Below are 24,499 nucleotides of genomic sequence, written 5' to 3'. Positions count from 1 at the left end.
TCATGTAACTGTAACCCTCTGTATAGCATCTTTACAATTAAAAAAAAAAGTTCTATAGTTTATAGGCAAACACCCAGGGAGATTTTCTCCTGATAGCGTTATGCAAATTGGAGTGGTATCTGTCATTCCTTCATAATTAATTGTTTGAGAAATCATATGAGAATTAGAATAGTCCTCCAAACCCCCTAGCAGGTCACTATTATTTGTCATTACCTGTATTATATCCTTATCCCTCCCATCCCACGGGATGTAGAAGAGGAGGATTAGGAACATAAGTCCAGTATTGTTCTCTTGAAACAGACACTGCCTGCACAGCAATAATGGCAAGCATAGCAAGAAACATATTTTCAACAGTGATAGTCTTTCCTGTAGAAACAACAATCTCCTCCGCAGAATGGCTGAGCTTCTTAATTAGTTCCCAGGTTGGTGGTTGGGCTTCTTTTGTTGTCTTCGCCTGTTGAGGAGAAAGGTGAAGAATTTTGAGCTTTTGCATCGCTTTCTTCATTTGCATCTTCTGTTGTTTTTTTTTTCCCCTGGGTTTGTGATTAATTACAAATAAAGCATGATGGTTTCTCTAGTTAATAGGTCAGCCATCATATTTCCAAATGAAAGAAGACCTGGTAAATTTGTATGTCTCTTATGTGTTCAATAAATAATTTTTCTTTTCTAAGTTGAATTAATTTTTGTAACTGATGTAACAAGTCTATAATTTTTTATTGTCATGATAAAAGAGCTGTCTCTATGGCGGGAAATAAGTTAACCACATGCTTACAGTCTGTGTAAATGTTAGGCTGCTGGGGAAATATGGTTAAAGCTAAAATTACAGCAATAATTTCCGCCTGTTGCTCTGAAATGTCGGATGCCCTTTTAGTAATGGGGAAGTGGTCTGGAATGTATACCACCGAAGTTCCATTTGAGAACCCATCAGTAAAAACTGTTAGAGCTCCTTCTAAAGGTGTTCTTACCACTAACGGAAAATGGTTTTTATCTCTTCCACAAATTTTAATAAAGGATGTTGAGGAACATGAAATTTTTTTTGTCCTGTATAATTTAATAATGCTAATCCCCAATTCTCATCATTCTGTAATAATATTTTAATTGTTTTTTATAATAAGGTATAATTATATTATTCATTTCTTTCTCAAATAACTCTAGGCACCTACTCCTTGCCTTGGCAATGAGTTGGCTGCACAAATATACAAAAGAAGCTATCATTCTTGTCTGACTGTGAGGCAAGTGAAGCCATTCCAGGATTGCATCTTGCCATAAACATCTTGTATGGGTATAAGATGTCTTTAATATTATAAAATCCCAGTCATTATTATAGTCCAATTGGACCACTTTTGCTTGTAACTTTTATTCCACCAATGAAATTTTTCTAACATTATTGGAGTGAATCGTCTCTTAGAGTTAGGATTAGAATCACCTTTTAGGGCTTCAAACAATGGGTGTAATTCTCCTGTGATAATTTTCAAGTAGGGTCTAACCCAATTTATGTTTCCTAGTAATTTTTGAAAATCATTTAATGTTTTTCATTTATCTAGCCTAATACTCATTTTTGTGACATGATGTATTATTTTTCCTAAATAATTTAAAGGTTTATTATGTTGAATTTTATCTGGAACAATAAGCAAACCAAAGTTGTTTAATTGCTCAATGGTTAATTGTTAAAATTTGTTCTGTTAAATGTTTACTTTCAGCAGCTATTAAAATATCTTCCATATAATGAATAATATAAGCATTAGAAAACTCTTCCCTAGTTTTTTGTAAAGCTTAATCCACAAATTTTTGACACAATGTAGGAGAATTTTTCATGCCTTGTGGCAAGACCTTCCACTGATATCTCTGCCAGGGCCTTTTCCAATTACATGAGGGCACACGAAATGCAAATCTTTGAAAATCATTAGGATCCAATTTTATTGTAGGAAAAATCCTGAAAATAAATGATTATTATATAATCTCCTTTAGGAAGAGCCACAGGAGATGGAAGTCTTGGCTGAAGAGTCCCCATGTCATACATGGTGTTATTAATGGCTGTGAGGTCTTGTAACAACCTCCATTACCGAGATTTCTTTTTAATTACAAAAACTGGAGTATTCCAAGGGCTATTGGATTCCTCTAAATATCCTTTCTGTATTTGCTCATTTACCAATTGTTCTACAGCCTGTATCTTCTCTTGAGTTAGGGACCACTGATCAAACCACACTGGCTGATCATTTTTCCATGATATTGCATCAGCAAACTTCTCATCAGCGGCCCCTATGAAAAATTTTGTACACTAATGTAATCTGCGGTAACTAATTTTAGTTCCATGTTTTGCATAATGTCTCTGCCCCATAATGTAAGGGCAAAGAAGATATAATATAAGGTTGAAAGTTTCCAAATCTATTTTCACACTCCCACTTTAAAAATTTTGAAGTTTGAGCAACATTGTTAGCCATATCCAATCCCATTAATGTAGATTCTGTCTTCATAATTGGCCAGGAGGAGGGCGAGTCTTTTCCTGCAATAAATGTTGGGTCTGGCCCTGTGTCCACGAGACCTTTAACAGGCTTTGTATCCACTTTTTTGGTTTTCATGGGTCCATCCTTAGAAATAGATTGTACCCAGGCCACAGTTTCTGTGGAACTGAAACCTCCTGTACCTCGATCTTGTTTTAGGATTTCATTTCGAAGATGGACATAATTTAAAATTAAGATTTGAGCTAATCTTTGATCCATATGTATTCACATATTTTCTTTTAAAAACCTTACCGTTACTTTAATTTCCCCTTGATAATCTGCATCAACTACTCCAGGTAATACCTCAAAGTTTTGTTATAATTTGAGCTTCTACCAATTATCAAGCCCACAGTTCCTTCAATTACAAGACTGTAAACTTGAGTGTTTATTAGCTGAATACCATACATGATAGAGATAATGTAATCTCTTTTTTGCTGCCAGATCTAACCCTGCACTTCCTGGAGTAGCTCTTGGCAAATCCCATACTGCAAATGGAGGTGACAAGAGATTTAATGGAACTGATCCCTTAGGGGATTTTTGTGTAACAGTAGGTGTTTCCCCTCTTTTGTTTACGGGGCTGAGGGAGCACCCCTCTTCTTGTTTTTTGTCTCCTTTTCTTCTTCTGTTAGGAGAATTCTATCCTTATGATATTTTGATCTACACTCATTTTTCCAATGATTGCCTTTATTTCATTGTGGACAAAGTCCAGGCGCTTTACCCTTTTTATTGTTACTAGGCTTATTTTTCTTTTGTTGAAAATCTTTACTCATGTGTTCTGACTGGTCACATGAGAAACAGACCCCATTTCTGGCCTGAGGTCATTTCTTATGTAATTTTTGTACATAAGCTGAAGGGTTCTGCTTTCATTGCTGCAGCATGTGCCATTCCTTGAATGGCTGCTGGTGAGGCATCTATGCATACTTTAACATTATCTTGCAATGATCCTGTCAGTAATTTTAAAGTACTTAATTCATAACTTTTCATACTTCTTACCTCCTCCCTCATTTTTCTCACAGTTTTCCTTTTCATCAATACCTCTCACAAGTTGTTATGTACATTTCCCCTATATTGTCTTGTGAGCATTGCTATTGCATTGGTTTGCCTTTTGTCTTTTTTCTCACCATTTTGTTTTTCCTCTTCCATTCCCTAATTAAGGTAAATGTATACACAAAATACAGGGCACCAAAATCAAATACAGCAGGGATTAAACTATAGGGAGAAAACCCAAAACAAAATAGAAATCACATACTACATTAAAAACAGCAAGCTAATAAAAAAGCCTCTGTTTCCATATCTTGTAGTTCATTTTGCTCGGCATTAGCTTATATGGTAATATATATGCATAACAAAGCCACTGGAAAAGAATAGTTGCATGGACACTATATCATAAAAACAATGTTAGCTGTTTCTGATGGTAAAGGTGGAATTAGGATTGGTGAATTCGCGATTCTGATAAAGGAATTTCAAAAGAGTTTTACAATTATGACAGGTAAATTTTAATACTTCAACATTTTTAACAACTTAGCCTATTAAGAAAATTTAAAATTGTGGAGTTCCGGGAAGATGGCGGAGGACAAGCTGGAGGCTAAACAAGCTCTCACATATTAAGCAGTTTTAGAGTTCCAGTGAACAGTCCTAAGCCAGACAATCACGCCAAGTGTGCCATCACACAACAGAGAGTTAGGCCAGAGAGGGAAAATCCAAGCAAGGGGACAGATCTGAGCTCTTCCCAGCAGCTGCCACTGCGGCAGCAGGGGTGGTGGCGGCCTTACTGCCATACCTGAAATAGTGAGAGTCCAGGAGGAAAGAGCCATACACAGCGGGTGAGCAGATTCTACTCAACACCAGCAAGAACCGACAAGGAGCAGACATTTTCATCCTGCAGTTCACAGACCAGAGATGACCCAGGAACCAAGATTCGGCAAGAGTTGAAGCCTGATGTCCTCACTCCTTCTTAGGGAGCAGAGGAGGGAAGGCCACCCTTCCCCCCTCCCCAGTACCGGAGACTCCATCTTGGATACCGACAAAGCTTGGCAGAGCTGCTAGCTCCAACTCAGGCCTTGGAATAAAAGGAGTCATTTAGCAGGTCACAAGAACTTAACGGCGTGACATGCCAGACTCAGCTCCACCCAGGGAAAAGTCACCCAGTGAAGAAAGCCACTCAACAACCATGAGAAGGAATATTACAGAGCTAAGCCCTGGGATACACAAGTATGTAAAACATGACAAATGAAGAAAAACAGTAATACGTATGTAATGCAGACTTATATGGGTAGGTATTTTTAATGTTTAAGGCTATGAACTGATTGTGTGATGACCTAAAATTAAGAAATTGATAGGTTCAACTATCCTTTGGTCCAACCATAGCTGATAGTTTAAGTGAAACGGGGCCACAGTAGTGTGCCTTGATTTACCAAAGTGAAAATAGGCCAATATTTGGAAAGCTACCATTTGGACATGTGGTTGGAGTGGCAATTACTTCAGTTTGTTGAAGTGTCAGTAGAAAGCTACAGTTTTAGCACAATGATAGAAAACTTTCAGGGATCTGGTAGATTTTCCCTTTGTCTTCATTTTCCCTTTTTATCTGCGAGCTAAAGTATCATTACTGGAAGCCTGTCCAAATTGTGCCTTTGGCAAGTTAACAGATAGTCTGTCACATGCCAAATAAAAGAGAATTGGAACAGGTCTATATTGAGCACCACAGTAGACGGGTCTCTGGACATTCTCAGGAAGAGCCTTCTGCCATTGTGGGATAGATAGGACTGGATAATATGCAAAATAGACACCATAGATTGAAAGTATTCTGCTAAGTTGACACTTGAGATATCAGATGTTTTAACTGCATTGTATTAATTTTTATGAATCAGTTAATCAGATTCATCATACCATATGATGTTACTAGACTGTCATATGCATGCTTATTGCATTTCCTTTGTATAACATATAATATGTTTTGAAATTTGGTATAAAATATTTGCATTTTCACTTATTTATTTGTACTCTGCATTACTTTAGTTCTCATGAGTAGGAAATGCCCTGGAACTTTGTAATTTGTTGTCATATGTAATTTTTTTATTCTTATTTATTGTCTATTACAGCACCCGGCTATGTGTAATTTAAACTGTAGTTTTCTTCAAGTGTATCCTCCTACACTGAAGTTTTTTTTTCTTACAAGCTTTCTAATAAATATGTAATCTATTCAATTTTGAAAAGTACTGCTGTACCTCCCACTTATTTGTGGCATTTCTGAAATCCAAGTTCCTCTGTGTGTCAGAGTGGATACTTTTGCTGTAACATTTTAGTTATTGAATACATAAAATCTGGCTACTTAGGGAACAAAGGATGTGAAGCTACAGTATTCCAATAAAGAACTTCCAGGACAATTCAAGGGCAACTCATGTACTCTCTGTGTAGGTGAATAGGAGCATAGAAAAGAAATTCTTATACATGAAAGTGACTGGGAGTGTGTGCATATAGGTGTTCACTTATTTATCTGTTGTTATAGTTTTACATATTCCCTATTATTAAACGATATTTCATATATATGAATACACACACACACACACACACACACACACACACACACACACACACACACACACACACACACACACACACACACACACACACACATATATATATATAGGATCACAATTTCCAAAATCCAGAGAACCACATTCATGGGCATTGCTTTCCTATGTTGCTCTTTGGGTAATAAGAATGAAACCTGGTATTGTCCTGTGGTAGAGAAATAACTCAGAAATTCAAACATTTTTCTTTCAATATGTTGCCTGTTCCTACATCTAAAATTAGGAAGTCTTTTAATACATAATACATGTTATAATATATTTAATATATTATATAATGTATGATATATTCTATATTATAATATATATTATATATCATAACTGACAGTGTTATATATTTATAAGGAAAAATACAACAAAAGTATCGATGTCCATACTTTCCTAGCCATGATTAGGTTCAGTAGAGTCAGGTGCATTACATCTCAACAGGAAAAGTCTACTAAAGTTCTGATGACCTTGAGCTAGATTAGGAGAATTTCTGTAAAAGGAACCTCTCTTCAATTTTGAGAAAAGATAAGTTTGGAGGTTGTTTCTTTTGTTTGATTTTATATTTTTTTGTTTTTATTTAGGCCGGACAAGGGGCCTGAACTTTGGGCCTGAACACTGTCCCTCACCTCTTCAATTCAAGGCTAGTTCTCTACCACTCGAGCCATAGCAGCACTTCTGGCTTTTTCTGCTTATGTGGCACTGAAGAATGGAAACCACGGCATCATGCATGCAAGGCAAGCATTCTACCACTGAACCACATTCCCAGCCCAAGTTTGAAGTTTTTGAGAAGAGGAATTTGGCATTTGATTTGCATCCTTCATTAGTAAAAAAATAGATATCATTTTGCCCCAAATTTTGTCTCCTTTTATGTTCCCTAAACAGTCACACATGATCATCATTCCATCGCATATCTTTAAGTCCTTCTTTTATTTCTTTTATCATTATTGTTTCTTGTTGTTTTGCTGATCCTAAAGCTTGCACTCAGGGCCTGGGCATTGTCTCTGAGCTCAAGGCTCGTGCTCTACCACTTGAACCACAGCACCACTTTTGGCTTTTTCTGCCTGGGCTTCCTTTGAATCATAATATTCAGATCTCAGCCTGCTGGGTAGCTAGTATTATAGGTCTGAGCCACCAGTGCCCAGCAAGTCCCTCTCTTTTAGATATTATTCTAAAAGCCTCCTATCAAAGGTCACTCCTAAGATAGTAAATGGACCTATGCCAATAGATCCTTCATACTCTCATCTCTTCTTATGGCTATGGTGTGTCTTTTCCATTGTATCCTGAACCTACTTCACTGTTGTCTTCCTAATCCATAATTCTAGATGTATTACTAATAATTACCTAATTTTTTGTGGCTATAAACCCTAAATTACTCAACTATTAATTTATTTTAATTTTTTTCAATATGATTGTTTTTTCTGTACAAAGCTTATATTCACTTCTTGCATCTACCTCTTGGCATGAGGAGAGCCTGGGCCTATTCTACCTTAAATGCAAGAGGTTAGCCAAAGAATAGCCTACAGTATTCCTGCCTAGGAGTCAGGACAAGTAGTTGAGTGCCTGAAAGAAGCAATGCATTCCTGACATGAGAGGGGGTCAGAGACACAACAGCCTAGAGAGCAAACTGGCATTCACTACATTTAACAACTTCTCCTTTGGGGAAACTGACCTCCTGCAAAGTGGCAGTGAGATAACTTACCTAGTGAATTTTCTTATATGAAGGAAGTTGTCATGTCTCACTATACAACTCACTTGTAGTCAAAGAGAGGGTCATTCTTTTGTTTCTTCCTTAGGCCCAGTCTCAGTTTATCTCTATCTTAGATTTTGCTCAGACTCTATTCCTACCAGAAGGTCCCTGATGAGGAGGAAAGTGTGATCTCTTGGTTTCTGACTGGCCCTTTGGGACCTGAGGTCACTTTTAGTTTTCAACCTGTTCCTTCTGACAATGGGAAAGCTCATTCTTTGAATTGTGCCCTAGTATCAAAACTTCAGAGAAAGTCAAGAAATGACAGATTCTGCCTGAGGGAGTGAGTTTCTCCATTTTCAAAGATGTCAATTAATATCTGATTCTGAGACCAAGGTGGAAGTCCTTTACCAGATCCTCCAAGCTGGAGTGGATGTTAGCTCAGACTCCAAGCCATCTTCATCTTTCTCCAGCTCTTTCTCATGAACCAAAATGTTACAGGAGTTTAGTTCAGAAACAAGGAGAAATGAGAGTAGCAGAAGAACCATTGGCAGAGTGAGGAATTAGAAACTGTTGGTGAAAAAAAGGCCTCAGAAAACCTAGGATCAGGGGGCTGGGAAAGTGGCTCAGTGGTAGAGAGCTTGCCTTGCATGCCTGAGGCCCTGGGTTTGATTCCTCAGCACCACATAATCAAAAAGAAAAAAGCTGGAAGTGGCTCTGTGGCTCAAGTGGTAGAGCGCTAGCCTTGAGCTGAAGGGCTGAGGGACAGCGCCCAGGCCCAGAGTTCAGGACCCACCACCGGACCCCCCCCCCCAAGAAAAAGAAAGAAAATCTAGGAACACTCACATCATTTGGGAATCACATCATAAGATTAGGGAATAAAAGTAATAAATTACTACCTAAATTACTAACTCCACTACTCTACATTACAAGTGTCCTAGCTCTATTGTGATAAGGAAAACGGAGCACATGATTTCCTCACAAAGTTCTACTGAGTATCTTTATCCATACCCCAGGTTGTTCTTACTCTCTACTTCTCTGTTACTTTCCTTTGCTGGATTAAATCAATGACACTTGAAAGTGTTAGCATCTTCAGAAATGTAGTTACACTTTCTTCTAATCCATTTGTTATAAAGTAAAACAAATTATGGGGAAACGTATAGCAATGGTACATTTTCTTCCATGGCATATTTATTTGATATTATTAAGTATTATTTTAATAGTTTCATTGTTAAAACTTGAGGAAAATGTTTTACTATTAGCAGTAATTACTTGCACATTTTTTGTATTTTTCCATGTCTGTGTATTTGTTAAGCTTCTAACAACATCTTTTTCCCCAACTGTTGCCTTCTTAAAATTGCTTCAAATCATAAACTATATATGATGGTACTCTATATGTTCATTGATATATTTAAACTTTAATCTAATATCCATATATTATAGGATATCTTCAACCTATTGTAACTAGTCTGAAAATCAATATGGACATTCTTCCTTAAAGCAAAAACACAATGCCACAAAATGTCGTGAAAGTAAGATTAGGTATATATTCAAAATATTTAGCAATGATACAGTAGAAACATTCACTTCTCATATATCAGAACATGTTTATAGCTATGAGTAGCACATTTTCTTCATTCCTTCTTTCTGGTGCATCTAGGTTGATTACACAGATTGGTTGCTAGGAATATTGCTGCCATAAACATGGATGTCCATGTTGATTTATATTCCTTCAATATGTATCCAATTGCGGTAAAGGACATCAACACATCTGTCTTTTTGATATTGTGTAAATTTCCATTAAGGTATCCCTATGGTTTGCACTGGTTTACAATGCCACAGAACCAGATATAGTTCCTGATTTATTTCAACCTCTCCAGCAGTTTATTTATTTGAGTGGTGATAGCTATTCTAGTGTGTAAGATAGGATCTCAGTGACTTTCCTCTATTTTCCTTTGTATTTGCTACATGGATATGAATCTCAAACATTGTATTTATTTATTAAACACTTACATTTGTACTTTATTCCTGATTAGTGTCTTTCTTTTTATTTTAGTACTTGATCAATTTTCAAGGTTTGTAACATTTGATTTTTCCCATTACAAATACTCATTTTAGTTTAAAAAGATTTTTTTATTAGAGTGGTGCACAATTAACTAAAAACAACAGATAGTACATTTATATCACTGGATGTTTTTGTTTGTATTTACAGCCAGGAAATTGTTTCAATAAAGATACTGAACTTCTTTCACTGATATACCTGAAAGTATAGTATCTCTTATTCGCCTAAACTAATCTCAGAATTAACAGTCACAGCCTGGGGCACCACAGTCTGGGCTAAGTAAAACCATTAACACAGCACAAACTGCATTTAAAGAGAGCAATGGGCTTCATACAAGTTAGAATAAAGGCATCACCTTCATGAAGCCAATGTTGAAGTTCACAGGCAGACCTTAGGAATCTGAATATCAAGAAGATCAAAGGATAAATGTATTTAGAAGGCAACTTTAGAACTCCAGATTGGGGAGGTGGGACAAACAATAGATACCAAAACTAAATGCTGAAAGGAAGAAGTATTTTATCCCAAACTTCACCTCTGTCTGACTCTCTCACACAACACACACACACACACACACACACAGACACACACACACACACACCAATTAAACCCTCTACTTAAAAAGAATTTTGTAGTATCCTATAGAATATGATATTACAAACAAAACCGAAATATTTATTTGAAGTCTAAACTCTAATTTAGCAAGTTCTATAAAGACCTACATTAGATGAACTTTGCTATTCCTCCAGGTTTATGCTTTTGTAATCCTTCATCTTTCCTTGGAATCTAACAGAATGATGATTACTTACTTTTTCAAATTTTGGATGGGAATAATGAACCATTTTGCATCTAGGAATATTCTGTAATAAAGAGAACATTTAAACACAACTGAGGATTATATACCAGTTGCATTTCAATAGAAATCTTGGCTTCTCAAAACATAATGAAGAAATTAGCCCAAATTTCCAACTGTGTATTCCTTTCTTGTTTGGTTTATTTTATTAAGACAAAATTATACTACCTGGTCTAGGGAAGGTATCAGTAGAAATTCCAGTCCCTAATCTCCTGTCAGTCTGAGTGCTAGAATTCAAGGCTTGTATCACATTGCCCAACCATAGTTTCTTGGTTTATTTATTTATTTTGTTTGTTTGTTTGTTTGTTTGTTTGTTTTTGGGTCCAGTAATGGGGCCTAAACTCTGGGACTGGGTGCTGTCCCTCAGCTCTTCAGCTCAAGGCTAGTGATCTACCACTTGAGCCACAGAGCCACTTCCGGCTTTTTTCTTTTTGCTTATGTGGTGCTGAGGAATCGAACCCAGGGCTTCATGCATGCAACACAGCACTCTACCATTGAGCCACCTTCCCAGCCCCTTCTTGGTTTATTTAATCTAGATACTGACTAGCAATTCTGAACTTCTCTAGTGATATTATCCGCTAGAATTCTCAGACTGTTCATGTACTATTTTCAAAGATGTTCTAACATTTGACACATGGTATGAACATTTTCAAGTGCACCTGCGGGGTCTCTGATTCATTCCTCCATGGATCCAATCCTTTTAATATTGATTACTTGACTCTCTTACTATCTCTGGTCCCTACCTCTCTAATATGCTCAAACATTTTGAAGAAAGTTCACTTGAGGATTTTCTAATTTTAAAAATTAGCACTTGATTCCAGTCTTACTCAGGACATATTTTCTATTGTTTTCTAACTTTTCTACATATTTTGAGAGTTGCTTCATTTTTGTATATGTGTGTGCACATATAAGTGCCTCTGTGTGTATGTATATGTTTATATGTATGCATGCAAAAGCCTCAAGCTCTTATTCATCATTCTTGCTCATGACTGTTATTCCATCACCTAAGCCATTTTTCCAATCCAGATTTTGGGTGGTTAATTATAGATAGTGTCTCAAACACTCTTCTGCCCAGGCTGGATGCAAACTGAACCTCCCAGACTCCTTTACATTCTTAGGTTTCATTTATCCAGTAGAATCAACTTTTAAACTACAAACATTTTTTGAGTTTAAAGTCTAAGCTGTAGTCCAGATTTTTAACTCAAGATTTCATATATAGATAGATGAATATACAAATTACATATGCTGAGTGTACACTGTTAGAAATGTGATCCTAAGCTACGTTGTGGTGAGATCTGAGGATTGGGGTTCAAAGCCAGCCCAGGTAGGAAAGTCCCGGAAACTCTTTTCTCCAATTTACTGCAAGAAAATTGGAAGTGGCACTGTTGGCTCAAGTGGTAGAGCATTAGCCTTGAGCGGAATAGCAGAGGGACAGTGTCTAGGCCCAGAGTTCAAGTGACAAGACCACCACCAACAAAAAATATATAAGTAAAGGAAAGAAAAAATGTGATCTTATCCACCAGTTCATGGCTAGTATAATCCCTGCTCTCTCAAGATGGACTCTTTTTTTCCAGACAAGTCCATGCTCTTATATCTGCCTTGCATTGGAAACAGAATTATTCTTCCATTCTTCTTTCTACAAAGATGTGTCGTTAGCAAGTGTGATTTAGAATACACTTCGTGTTCCACGTAGGAGTAATGCTTTCTCTATATCACACTCATAAATCTACATACTGGATTTGGCTTTATTGTTTCAACGTGGTCTTATTTGTAGAGTCTTCTATAGTGTATTGAAACCTTATACTTAAACACAGAATTTCTCTTTCTCTTATTATTGTTATAGTTAACATGAGTTAACAAATTTATGTAAACTTGGAAAATAATGCGCAGCATATACACTCAGAAAAAAATTATCTGAGAACCATATTCCCCTTTAAAATTCACCTTAATTTACAGAGAATTTACAAAGTTTGAACTCAATATACTCATGGATAATGTATTTATAAGAAATGTCAATTTCATATTTTCTCTATACTAAGTTGTCTCTGAAACACGTGTTACCTCAGGTCCAAAGGTGTCCTTGGGTTATTTCGGTGAAGCCAGAAAACATTCATTATACCTTAGACAGCACCATAGATTGTTCCTGGAAATAACTATTACTGGATGTGGAAACTGATCCCAGGAGAAGAATGGAACATAGAGGATTGACAAAGTTCAAGTTAACTTGTGCTTTCCTTTTTACTGTAAAAGAAGAGAATCCGAAGGCTTGAAGGAAACTCTGTCCCTTACTTTTTTTAGTGTGTTTTTACTCATATATAATTTTTCTGTAAACTTCTAAATTGAGAATATTACAAAAAGATATAATGTGCCATTTGATGGCCAGCATAGAACAAAAGGAAATAACGTTGTTTTAAATATGTTCTACTGCAGGGACTGTGAAGGTGGCTCAGTGATAGAGCATTTGCCTTGCATGCTTGAGGCCCTGGGTTCGATTCCTCAGCACCTCATAAGCAAATATAAGCCATAAGTGGTGCTGTGGCTCAAGTGGTAGAGCGCTAGCTTTGAGTTGAAAAGTTGAGGTAAAGTGCCCAGGCCCAGAGTTCAGGCCCACGACTGGACCCCCCAAAAAATCTACTGCAAAGAAACAAAGACATGGAGGTTTTAAAGTGTTTTATGGATGGATATTTTACCCCTGAGATGATTCTTTTGTTGCAGGAGTCAGTTATCAATTCCTTTTGTTTGGTCCTGAGTTCTCCAGAGCAATAAGGATTCCAAAAAAGCAACCAGTATGTATGAACAGCAAAAGGAGCCATTTCTCACACCAATAGTCCTTTAAGGAGGGTTCCAATGAAATATCTGGTTTTTTGTTTGCTTTTTTGTTTAGCTGGTGTTGGTTCTGGGGCTTGAACCCAGAGGCTGGACCCTGTCTCTGAACAGTTTTCTTTCCTGCTCACCTAGTCCCAAAGCTAGTACTCTACTGCTTGAACCAAAACTCCACTTCTGGCTTTTTTCTTGTGTAATTACAGATAAGACTTTGGCAGACTCTCCTGCCTGGTTTGGCTTTAAACTAGGATAGTAAGAAAGCCAAGTGACATCAACTGTATAGACTTCTCTTTTCAAACGAGAAATATTATATGAATTTTATTGTAAAGCTAATATTTGACAATTTTTACTTCCTTTTTATTGTGAGCATACCGTACAGAGAAGTTACAATTACATGGGCAAGATAACCAGTGCATTTCTTATCAATCATTGTTGCCTCCTCTTTGTTTCCCCTTCCCATCCCTTCCCATATACCCCCTCCTCCCAGGCGACCCTCCGCCCCCCACCAACGTTGTAAGGTTCGTTTTTCAACATGATGACTTGTACATCTCATTGTTGCAATGGTTCCACCTGTATCCCTAGTTAAACGATTTGTTTTTAAAGAATATGTCCAGCATAGAATCCATAACATAACTCAGCAAAAGTAGGCCCACTGAATCATTTTGGAATTTTTTTTTTGCTTGGGAAGATTATTGATCTTGTCGTTCCTTTTGGGGAAACTTAAAGTCATATTTCACCTTTTTATAGGTTGTGGGGCTTGAACTCTGATCCTGGGTGCTCAGCTACAGCACCAGCTCTGGGTTTCTGGTGGTTAATTGAAGGTTACGGTCTCATGAACTTTCCTGAACAGGCTGGGTTTGAACCACAATCCTCTGGTCACAATCTCCTGAGTAGCTAGGATTACAAGCGTAAACCACCAGCACCTGGCTCATATTTGCATTTATGTGCACTGAATGACACAGTGTAGACAAAGAATGGAAATTTTAACCAAATGATGACATTAAAATTGAAGTCCTCCTTTTCCATTTTCCTACATTAATAACTCATGAGCTATGGGACCCTTACATTAGCATCCTCTGCCATCTGTATAAGTGTATTTAGTATCAGGAAATGTTCATAGAGAAATATAGAAAGAATGAGATTTTTAGAAAGTAAAGGAGATAAGGTATGAAAGAATAGCATAGGCGATACATTTATCACACAGAGATGAAGAGCTAGCCTAAGAGATTTGGAATTCTAAAGGCAATGAGGAAAAGCCTAGTTAACAACTAGTTCTACAATAACCAAAAATTGTTTTCAAGACCAGTTTCTGGTATACCTTAATTACTATCATTTATTCCTTCTATCTGGAGTTATTCCTTATTTTCTGTCACAACTATTAATTAGCCTCTGCCTTTTTGGTGCCATAACGGACCAAAAAAATTTCAAAATCACACTTAGCCTACCCTTCTTTTTGTGATTTTCAGTGATGACACAAATCCTGGAATCGTTGAATTTCCAGAATTAAACTTTACCTGGCATCTAAGCACATTCCTAGTATTAATTGCTGTGACTTAATGAACAAAGCTTTTTTCAACACAGTATCCTCATATAAGTAAAGTACATGAATTAGGGACTGTTGTCAGGTGTCAGTATGAAAGGAGCAATTATATATTCCAAGTATGGGTTCTTTATTTTTGATTTACTAACTAAATGGTTTATTTGTTTTGTTTTGTTTCGTTTTTGTTCTTTTTGCCAGTCGAGGGGCTAAAACTCAGGGGTAGGGAATTTTCCTGAGCTTTTTTTTTTCTTGCTCAATGCTAGCTCTCTACCACTTGAGGCAAAGCACCACTTCCAGTTTTTCTTTTATGTGTTACTAGAGGAATTGAACCCAGGCTTTTATGGATGCTAGGCAATCACTGTACCATGAAGCCACATTCCCAGAGCCCTAAATAACTTTCTTAAGATGGCATTACTTTTTCATTCCATAACTACGTATCATAATTTTGGCCAGGTGCTAGAAAATGATGTAGAAAGCAATACAATAAGTCTAGTAAGGCAGGAGGGACAATGAATAACTGTCACGGTCTAGCCAGAGGGGCTTATCCCATGGAGCTGTTTCAATAACTGAGCGAGACAGCTCCTGACCCACAGCCAACCTCCAGAATGAGAGGGCCACCTCAGGTTCCAGCCACATGGGGATCAGTACTTTTGAAAGAGAGAGAGAAAAAAAGTCAAAATTACAATTAAGTCTGGTGCTAGTGGCTCAGAATTCTAATACTAACTACACAGGACGCTGAGATATGAGGATCATGGTTCATAACCAGCCCAGGCAGAAACGTCTGTGAGACTCTTATTTCCAAAGAACCACCAGAAAATCAGAAGTAGTGCTTTGTGCTCAAGTGGTAGAGCACTAAATAGCCTTTTGCTGAGGCTTTCGGGAACAGTGCCCATGCCTAGAGTTCCAGCCCCACAACTGACAAGAAGTGAACTTCCTAACACAAGAAGTGGACTGAATAGCTTCCATTCTCCTAGGGAGCAGGGTATCAAAGTCAGGCAGAGCTTCCTGTGAAATTGAAGTCATAAGTAGGTCAACTGGCTTCTCTGTGCTTTGGTTTCACCAGCTACAAAACTCAACATAGTGAAGGATCCTCTTCCTCATGGCGATAGGGTAATGATGAAAGAGAGCCATGTTTTGTTTCATAAGCCCACATCTGTTGGACAATTAATAACAGGCCCCACCTGAGCCCTTCCCAGCTATCTTCCTGTCATTTGCTCACAGAATTGCGGAGAAACTTATCTGAAGGCTGCTCCCTCTGTGCCTAGCCATGCTCCAGAGATCCCTCTGTATAAATCCCTTGTTTCCTCACAACTGTCCTGAGAGGAGAATGAGGTCTGATGGTTGTGACCCTACCCAGAGCTTCACCTGTGGTCAAGAATCATCTGCTGTGATTTTTCTGCCTGCTCAAACTGACTTAAGAAACCATTCAAGCCACAGGAAAATCAATAACCACAAACAGACCAGAGACTGCAACAAGAGACAGCTTAAGGACACAAGGGAGATACATTATATTACCATCCCCACCCAAAAATATCAAAGAACTCTTTTTTTGTACCTTTATAAAAAAATGTTTTTCTAAAAGTTTTTTTTTTTAATTTTGAATTTTTTACTTTAATTTTTTTTGTTTTTTATTAACATTTTTTTCTTCCTCTCAGAATTTTCATTTTAGGGGTATATGTGTGTGTACTTTTTTCTCTTTTCTTCTTAAAATTTTTTTTGTTTAGCTCTACTGACCATTTGCCCTTTGTTTCTTTCCTTCTTACTCTTTTCACTTTTTCTTCTTTCCTATCTTCTTTGCGTGACTTAATTGTTATTCTGCTAATCCTCAGATATGCCAATAGTCGATTATTAGACCTTAGCCCCATTGTGTACACCCTTAATCCAGAAATTTATTACTCAATTTAAAACCTCTTAGCCTTAAATTTCTTAATAGCAGTACTACCCTTTTTACCTGTATAATATTTTAAGCATTTTTATTTTTAAGTTTTTCACATCTCCTTTCTATCCATCCCCTTCTCTTATTCTATCCACGTTCTTCTCTGAATATTACGTTTTCATTTTGCATAATTTTTAAGTGTTGAACTTCTTAATTTTTATTTTTTTGTTTTTCTATTTTTTCTTGTCTTTTTTCTTTCTCTTTCTTCTTATTTCTCTCTCTACTATCATTCTATCCAACCTATTTCCCGCTTTGAGATTAGGATTGAGTTAAGTTAACTATCCCACTGCCTTTCCACATCCTTATGTGCCTATTTTTACCCATATCTCTCCCTAAACTTAATAATTTCTGTTTGCCAAATTCTTCTTTGCGGTTTGTAGCCCATTAATACATAGTTGTTTGATGTTGAATAGGTATATCTGTAGAACTAGATTGTATCTGCAGATTTTTGACTGTGGAACTACAGACTTTGGTTGATGCTTGCCTTAAAATAGTGTGCTAGCACAAAACTGGCATTACTTTCATCCCAAATGGGCAGAGCAACCTGGAAAACACAAGAAAAATGACAAGTCCGGGTATCTCAACTCCCACTCATGGTAATCAGGGGTCAGAAAAGATAATCAATAATCCAGAGGAGAGTTCTCAAAAAGCTCTATAAACACTACTGGTAAATATAGTAAATGAAAAGAGTGAAAACCTGCAAAGGACTCCGCATGAGCGTGATAGGGAGAGAGAGGAGGCAAAACAAAGATTAATACAAGAATATCATGAGCGTGAGGAAGTTACTCAAAGATTGATACAGGAATTGCATGCGCAGATGGAGAGCACTCAAAGAGAAATAAAGGAATATCATGAGCAGGCTGAGATCAGTCAAAGAGAACTACAGGAACTGCGTGAACGTGAAGAAGCTAATCAAAAAAATACAGGAATTGAGAGAGTGAGATGAGAATGCAGAAAGATCACTAAAGGCATTCATGGAATCCATAAACAGAGAACTGAAAGAAGTCAGAGAGACCACAAAGGGAATGCTGAATGGAACCCCAACAGAAGGAATGGGAATAACAAATCAACTAAGGGATTTGAGAATAAACACTGAAAACCAAATTAAGGAAGAAAAGAAGTTCATACAAGTTCTAAAACAATGCTGCAACAAAGAATTTGAAGCCAACAAAGTTGACCAACTAGAAGAAGAAGAAATTTAAAACAAAGTATAAAGTCTCTATTGTAGGTTAGACCATGCAGAAGATCGACTCTCGGGGATTGAAGAGAGCCTAGATATTATAGAGAAAGAACATACAACTATTTAAGACAAATCCAAGAAATATGATAAATCTATCCAACATTTGGAAGACACCATCAGAAGGCCTAATCTGAGGCTAACGGGTGTAGAGGAGAAGCTAGAGACAGAAGTTAATGGTCTAGGAAATTTGTGTAACAGGATCCTAGCAAAGAACTTCCCAAACACGCAAAAAGAAAGTCCTATTCAGATACAAGAAGCTGGTAGAACTCCAAATAGACCAGCCCAGAATAGGACATTCACCATCAAATTATAATCCACACAGGATCAATTCAGACCAAAGAAAAGATCCTTAAAGATGACAAGGAGAAAAGATCAATCACCTATACATGGAAATCAATTGGAATCACCTCAGATTTCTCAGCGGAAACAATCATTGCAAGAAGAGCCTAGAATGATGGATTCCATGCCCTAAAAACAAACAACTATCAAACAAGAATTTTGTACCCAGCTAAACTCTCCTTAACTGGAGGTAAAATAAAAACCTTCCATAGCAAAGAAAAATTGATACAATATATCTCCACAAAACCAGCCCTACAAAACATTCTTAAAGATGTCCTACACATAGAAAACCAACAAGATCACAATAAAGGCCAAGAAATCGCACCCAAACTGAGAATCCAAGAACCATAAGAAGAACCCAGTTGACTCAGCACTCAAGAAGGTGGATAAAATGGCAGGTACTCCCAAGTACCTCTCAATCTTAACTCTCAACATTAACGGACTTAACTCTCCAATTAAGCATCGTAGACTATCTAGTTGGATTAAAAGCAAGATCCTTCTATCTGCTAGGATCAGGAGTCACATCTTGCCCATAAAAACAAACACATTTTGAATATGAAAGGCTGCAACCAAATCTACCAAGCAAATGGCCCCCATAAACAGGCAGGAGTTGCAATCCTAATATCAGATAAAAGAGACTTCTAAATGAAATTTGTGAAAAGAGATAAAGAAGGTCACTACATACTAATTAAGGGATCTATCCTTCAAGAAGATATTACAATTCTGAATATCTATTCGCCAAGCAATGGAGCCCCCAAATTTATCCAAGAAACACTACTTTCCCTCAAATCCGACAGAGATCCAAAGAGATTAATTTTTGGGGTATTTAACACACCAGTTTCCTCACTAGATAGATAAACTCAGTAAAAACTCAACAGAGAAAACGCAGATCTAAACAACTGCATAGATCAACTAGATTTCACAGACATCTACCGAATATTTCACACAGCATCATCAGAATACACGTTTTTCAGAAATATTGAAGTTATACCTTGCATTCTCTCAGACCACAAGGAAATAAAATTAAAACTTAATACCAAAAGCCACCAAAGAAAATCCTATAACACATGGAGCCTGAAAAACACACTGCAGAATCACGAGTGGGTCATGGAAGAGATTAGAAAGGAAATTCAAATGTTCTTGAACACACAAATTACCAGCTCCTCTGGGACACAGGAAAAGCAGTACTCAGGGGCAAGTTCATCGCTCTGAGTTCCTACATCAACAAATTCGAGAGATCTGAAACCCACCATTTGATGAGACATCTGAGCCTCCTTGAAAAAAACAGCAAGATAATCCCCCATCCAGTAGACGGTAAGAAATAATTAAAATTAAATCAGCATTAAATGAATTAGAATGCAAAAGAAATCATCGAAAGAATCAACAAAACAAAGATTTGTTACTTCAAAAAATTAACAAAATTGACAGACTCTTAGCAAATCTTATCAGAAAAAGAATAAAACACACGCAAATAAATAAACTCAGAGATGAGAATGGAAACATCACCACAGAATCAACCAAGATTCAGAACATTATAAGGAAATATTTCTCAAAACTTTATGCTAATAAGTTTGACAACTTGACAGAAATGGACCTTTTCCTAGCAAATATTGACATGCTGAAACTAAACCAGGATGAGTTAAACCATCTTAACAGGCCCATATCAAGCATTGAAATAGAAACCCCAATAACAGACCTCCCATCTAAGTAAAGCCCAGGACCAGATGGCTTTAAAGCAGAATTCTATAAGGCCTTTAAAACACAGCTCACACCAATACTCCTCCAAATCTTCAATGAAATTGAAAGAAAAAATTCACTACCGAACACATTCTATGAAGCCATCATAAGCCCCATCCCCAAACCAGGCAGGGACTCATCACAGAAAGAGAACTATTTACCCATTTCTTTGATGAACATTGATGCAAAATTTCTCAACAAAATTTTGGTCAATCGATTTCAACAATTCATCCAAAAAATCATACACCATGATCAAACAGTATTCATTTCAGGGAGGCAAAGCTGGCTCAATATACAAAAATCAAGTAATATAATTCATCACATCAACAGGAGCAAGGGTAAGAACCACATAGTTATCTCAATTGATGCTGAAAAAGCATTTGACAAGATCCAACTCCCCTTTATGATTAAGGTTCTGGGAAAACTAGGAATCCATGGAACTTTCCTCAATATAATAAAGACTATATAGGACAATCCTACAGCCAGCATTAAACTTAATGGTGAAACATTAATGCCATTTCCTCTTAACTCAGGAATGAGACAAGAATGTCTCCACTTCTCTTCAATCTAGTGTTAGCATGCCTAGCTACAGGAATAAGACAAGACGCAAACGTAAAGGAGATCCAAATAGGGAAAGAAGAAGCAAAACTCTCCCTCTTTGCAGATGACATGATCTTGTATTTAAAGAATCCCATAGACTCCATTCCCAAATTACTCAAGCTGATTTAAAACTTTGGCAAAGTAGCAGGGTATAAAATTAACCCTCAAAAAACAATGGCTTTTCTGTATGCCAACAATGAGAAAAGTGTGGCTGAAATTAGGAAAGCATCTCCATTCGTAATACCACACAAAAAATAAAATACCTAGGAATTAACTTAATCAAAGAAGTGAAGGACCTCTATGATGAAAATGTAAAAAACCTGAAAAAGGAAATCAAAAGAAATCTTAGAAAGTGGCAAAAACTCCCATGCTCTTGGATTGGAAAAATCAACATCATGAAAATGGCAATACTTCCCAAGGCTATCTACAAATTCAATGCAATTCCTATGAATATTCCAACCTCATTCTTCAAGGAAATAGAAGAGGCAATCCAATAATTCATAGGGAACAATAAAAGATCCCGAATAGCAAAAATGATCCTCAACAGAAAGAACAGTCCTGGATGAATATTAATTCCAAATTTCAAACTCCTCTACAAAGCAATAATAATCAAAAGAGCTTGGTACTGGAACACGAACAGACCACAGGACCAATGGAATAGAATTGAAATCCCAGAAATGAACCTACAGACCTATAGCCATCTAATATTCGATAAGGGAGCTAAGAAAATAGAATGGAAGAAAGAAAGCTTCTTCAGGAAATGGTGCTGGCAAAATTGGTTAACTACTTGTAGAAAACTAAAACTAGACCCTTATATATCACCCTGCACCAGAATCAACTCCAAATGGATCAAAGACCTTGATGCCAAAGCAGACACTCTGAAAACATTACAGGATGGAATAGGAAAAATCCCAGGTCTACTTGGCAAAAGCTGAAATTTTCTGAATAGAGACCCTGAAACACAACAAACCAAAGAAAGGTTGGACAATTAGGATTGCATGAAATTGGAGAGCTTCTGCATGGCAAAGGATATAGCTAGCAAGATCAATAGAAAGACCACAGACTTGGAAAAAATCTTCACTAGCCATACAACTGACAAGGGTCTCATATCTAAAATAAATCCCCCAACAACAAATCTTCAAAGAAACTACTGCCCAATAAATAAGTTTGCTAAAACCTTAAAGAGAAACTTCTCTGAAGAGAAAAGAAGGATGGCCAATAGACACATGAACAAATGCTCAACCTCTCTAGCCATAAAAGCAATGCAAATCAAAACAACTTTGAGATACCACCTCACCCCAGTTAGAATGGCTATAATCAAGAACTCTGATAACAACAGATTCTGGAGTGGATTTGGACAGATGGGAACTTTATTGCAGTGTTGGTGGGAGTGTAAATTTGTTCAACCACTTTCAAAAGCAGTATGGAGGTTCCTCAAAAGACTCTATGTACAGTTCCCCTATGACCCAGGCAATCCCACTTTTGGGCATTTACCCAAATGTTCACAAACAAGACCACATTAAAGCTACAAGGACAACTATGTTTATTGCAGCATTATTTACGATAGCTAAGGTATGGAACCAACCCAGATGCCCCTGGGTAGATGAATGGATCAAGAAAATGTAGTATATATACACAATGGAATTCTATGCCTCCTTCATAAAGAATGACAGTGCTCCATTTGTTAGGAAATGGAAAGACTTGGAAAAAATTATATTAAGTGAAATAAGCCAGGCCCAAAGAAACATAGGTTCCATGGTTTGCCTTATTTGCAATAACTAGTATATGTCTGAGTCAAGCAAAACAGGTCAGATAAGTTGATGTTAGGGAAATGAACCTTAAAATATGTATTCAATATTTTTTCTTTCATTCGATTGTTTCTATTACATTTATAAGATTATTTCTTTGTTGTTTTTTATGTCCCTCCCCCACAGTATAATCCCTGCTTTAACTGTATTTGATGTTGTTATAATTTATGGAGGGGAAGGGAAAAAACGAATCATTTAAATAGAGATTACAGGTGGACCCATTGCAACAATGAGACATAGAAGTCGTATGTCGAAAATGAACTTTACAACTTTGGTAGGGGGAGGTGGAGGGACAGGAAGGGAGGCGGGGAGAGGATGGGATGAGAAGGGGAAACAAAGGAGGAAGCTACAATACTTGATAAGAAATGTACTCATTATCTTGCCGATGTAATTTTAAACCCTCTGTACAGTATTTTCACAATAAAAAAAAAAAAAGAATCGCCTGATGTGGACTAAAAGTTTGGGATAATCCATCTAAATTGATGACTGAGCATGTTGCTACATATCTACTATACCAACGACAGAGGACCAGGCCTGGTGGAGCATACATGTTATAGATAGGAGGACCTCGATCCAGCCCAGCCAGAGCATATATTGAGGCTCTGTTTCAGGAATGCCCCAAACAGAAAGGTGGCTTCTCAGAGCCAGGGATTGGACAGAAGTAGGGGGTCATGGTGCCCCCAGAAGGGTGTCTGACCCGGGGTAGGGGTAGTTTTGGGCCAGCCACTCACATGTGCTGCTGTGAAAAGTTGCTTGAGGCTGCTCCAGGTGGGGCGAGCAGTGATGGCAGTTGCATTTCAGACACATGGCCTCAGAGCCAGGGACCAGGTTGGGCTTTATGCGGCCTGGCAGGGTATTGCCTGATGTCTGAAATCCTGAACCATGGGCAGGGAGGGCACTGGGGCATGGGCAGCCATATCATTTTCGTTCAAAATTCCAAAGTTGCCTTGAGTCTCTTCCTCACCACTCAGCCATCTCTACCTTCCTCAACTGCTGGTAGTGGTGTAAACTAACAGAGGGAATCCCGGTGCTACCTGGCAGCATGGAATGTGAGCGTGGCCACCATTCTTGTATCTCATTGGTCAGAAAGAACCATGAAATAATTGGGGTGTGGCCAGAATCCTGTGATGCAAGCAGCATGGGCGGAGTCAAGAAGATAGCAGCTCCCCCAGTCCTTTTCCTGGGGAACAATGTCCAATTCAGTTGGAGACAAGAGGGTGACCTGCTTTAGCGGGATGACCACACAGATTGTTGTGTATGTCTGTTTGTTCCCAGTCCCAGACGTTGAACTGAGGATATGGGCACAGTCTGTGAGCTGCTTTGGCTCAAGGCTAGCCTTCCACACTGGAGCCATAGGGATTTTGGCTTTGTTGGCACTGAAGTTGGACTTTCCTGCCTAGGGTGACTTCGACCATGATCCTCCCATCACAGCCTTGTAAGTATCAAGGAAGACTGCTGAGAGCCACTGGTGAGTGCCTAATCATTGGTCTTACTGATGTTCTTGGACAGACTGGTGAGCTCCCTATCCTCGGATTTAAGTGGTGGGAGCTGTAGCCCATAGATGAAATCCTGGTTCTGCCACTTCCAAATGGAAGGAGATCCTAAGAAACTTAATCCTGTCCATATGATTACCAATGGAATATAATGTATGTCCTGATTGAAAGAGCAGTTCCTGAATGATTCTATGATAAAATTATATACAATTATGTTATAGGAAACTGATCGATGTGAGTTAATGTTTATGAAGCATTTAAACAATCACATTCATAATACGGAATCATAATGCAATACCTAAGAATTACTA

The 24,499-nt window shown here is 37.6% G+C and overlaps 1 long non-coding RNA gene across 1 annotated transcript; it reads right to left on the bottom strand.

Moving 5' to 3' along the window:
* Positions 1-287: 287 nt before the first annotated feature.
* On the bottom strand, positions 288-23,692 carry LOC138812340 (uncharacterized). Its single transcript, XR_011367593.1, has 3 exons — positions 23,427-23,692; positions 10,629-10,679; positions 288-454 (listed from the first exon to the last, which is right to left on the bottom strand). It is a non-coding gene; the product is annotated as an uncharacterized lncRNA (long non-coding RNA).
* Between the last annotated feature and the right edge of the window lie 807 nt (positions 23,693-24,499).

Source organism: Dipodomys merriami, unplaced genomic scaffold (genome assembly GCF_024711535.1).
Source record: "Dipodomys merriami isolate MVZ:Mamm:240054 unplaced genomic scaffold, mDipMer1.0.p SCAF_564, whole genome shotgun sequence".
NCBI classification, from domain to species: Eukaryota; Metazoa; Chordata; class Mammalia; order Rodentia; family Heteromyidae; genus Dipodomys; species Dipodomys merriami.
This window is presented reverse-complemented; position numbering and strand designations above follow the sequence as displayed.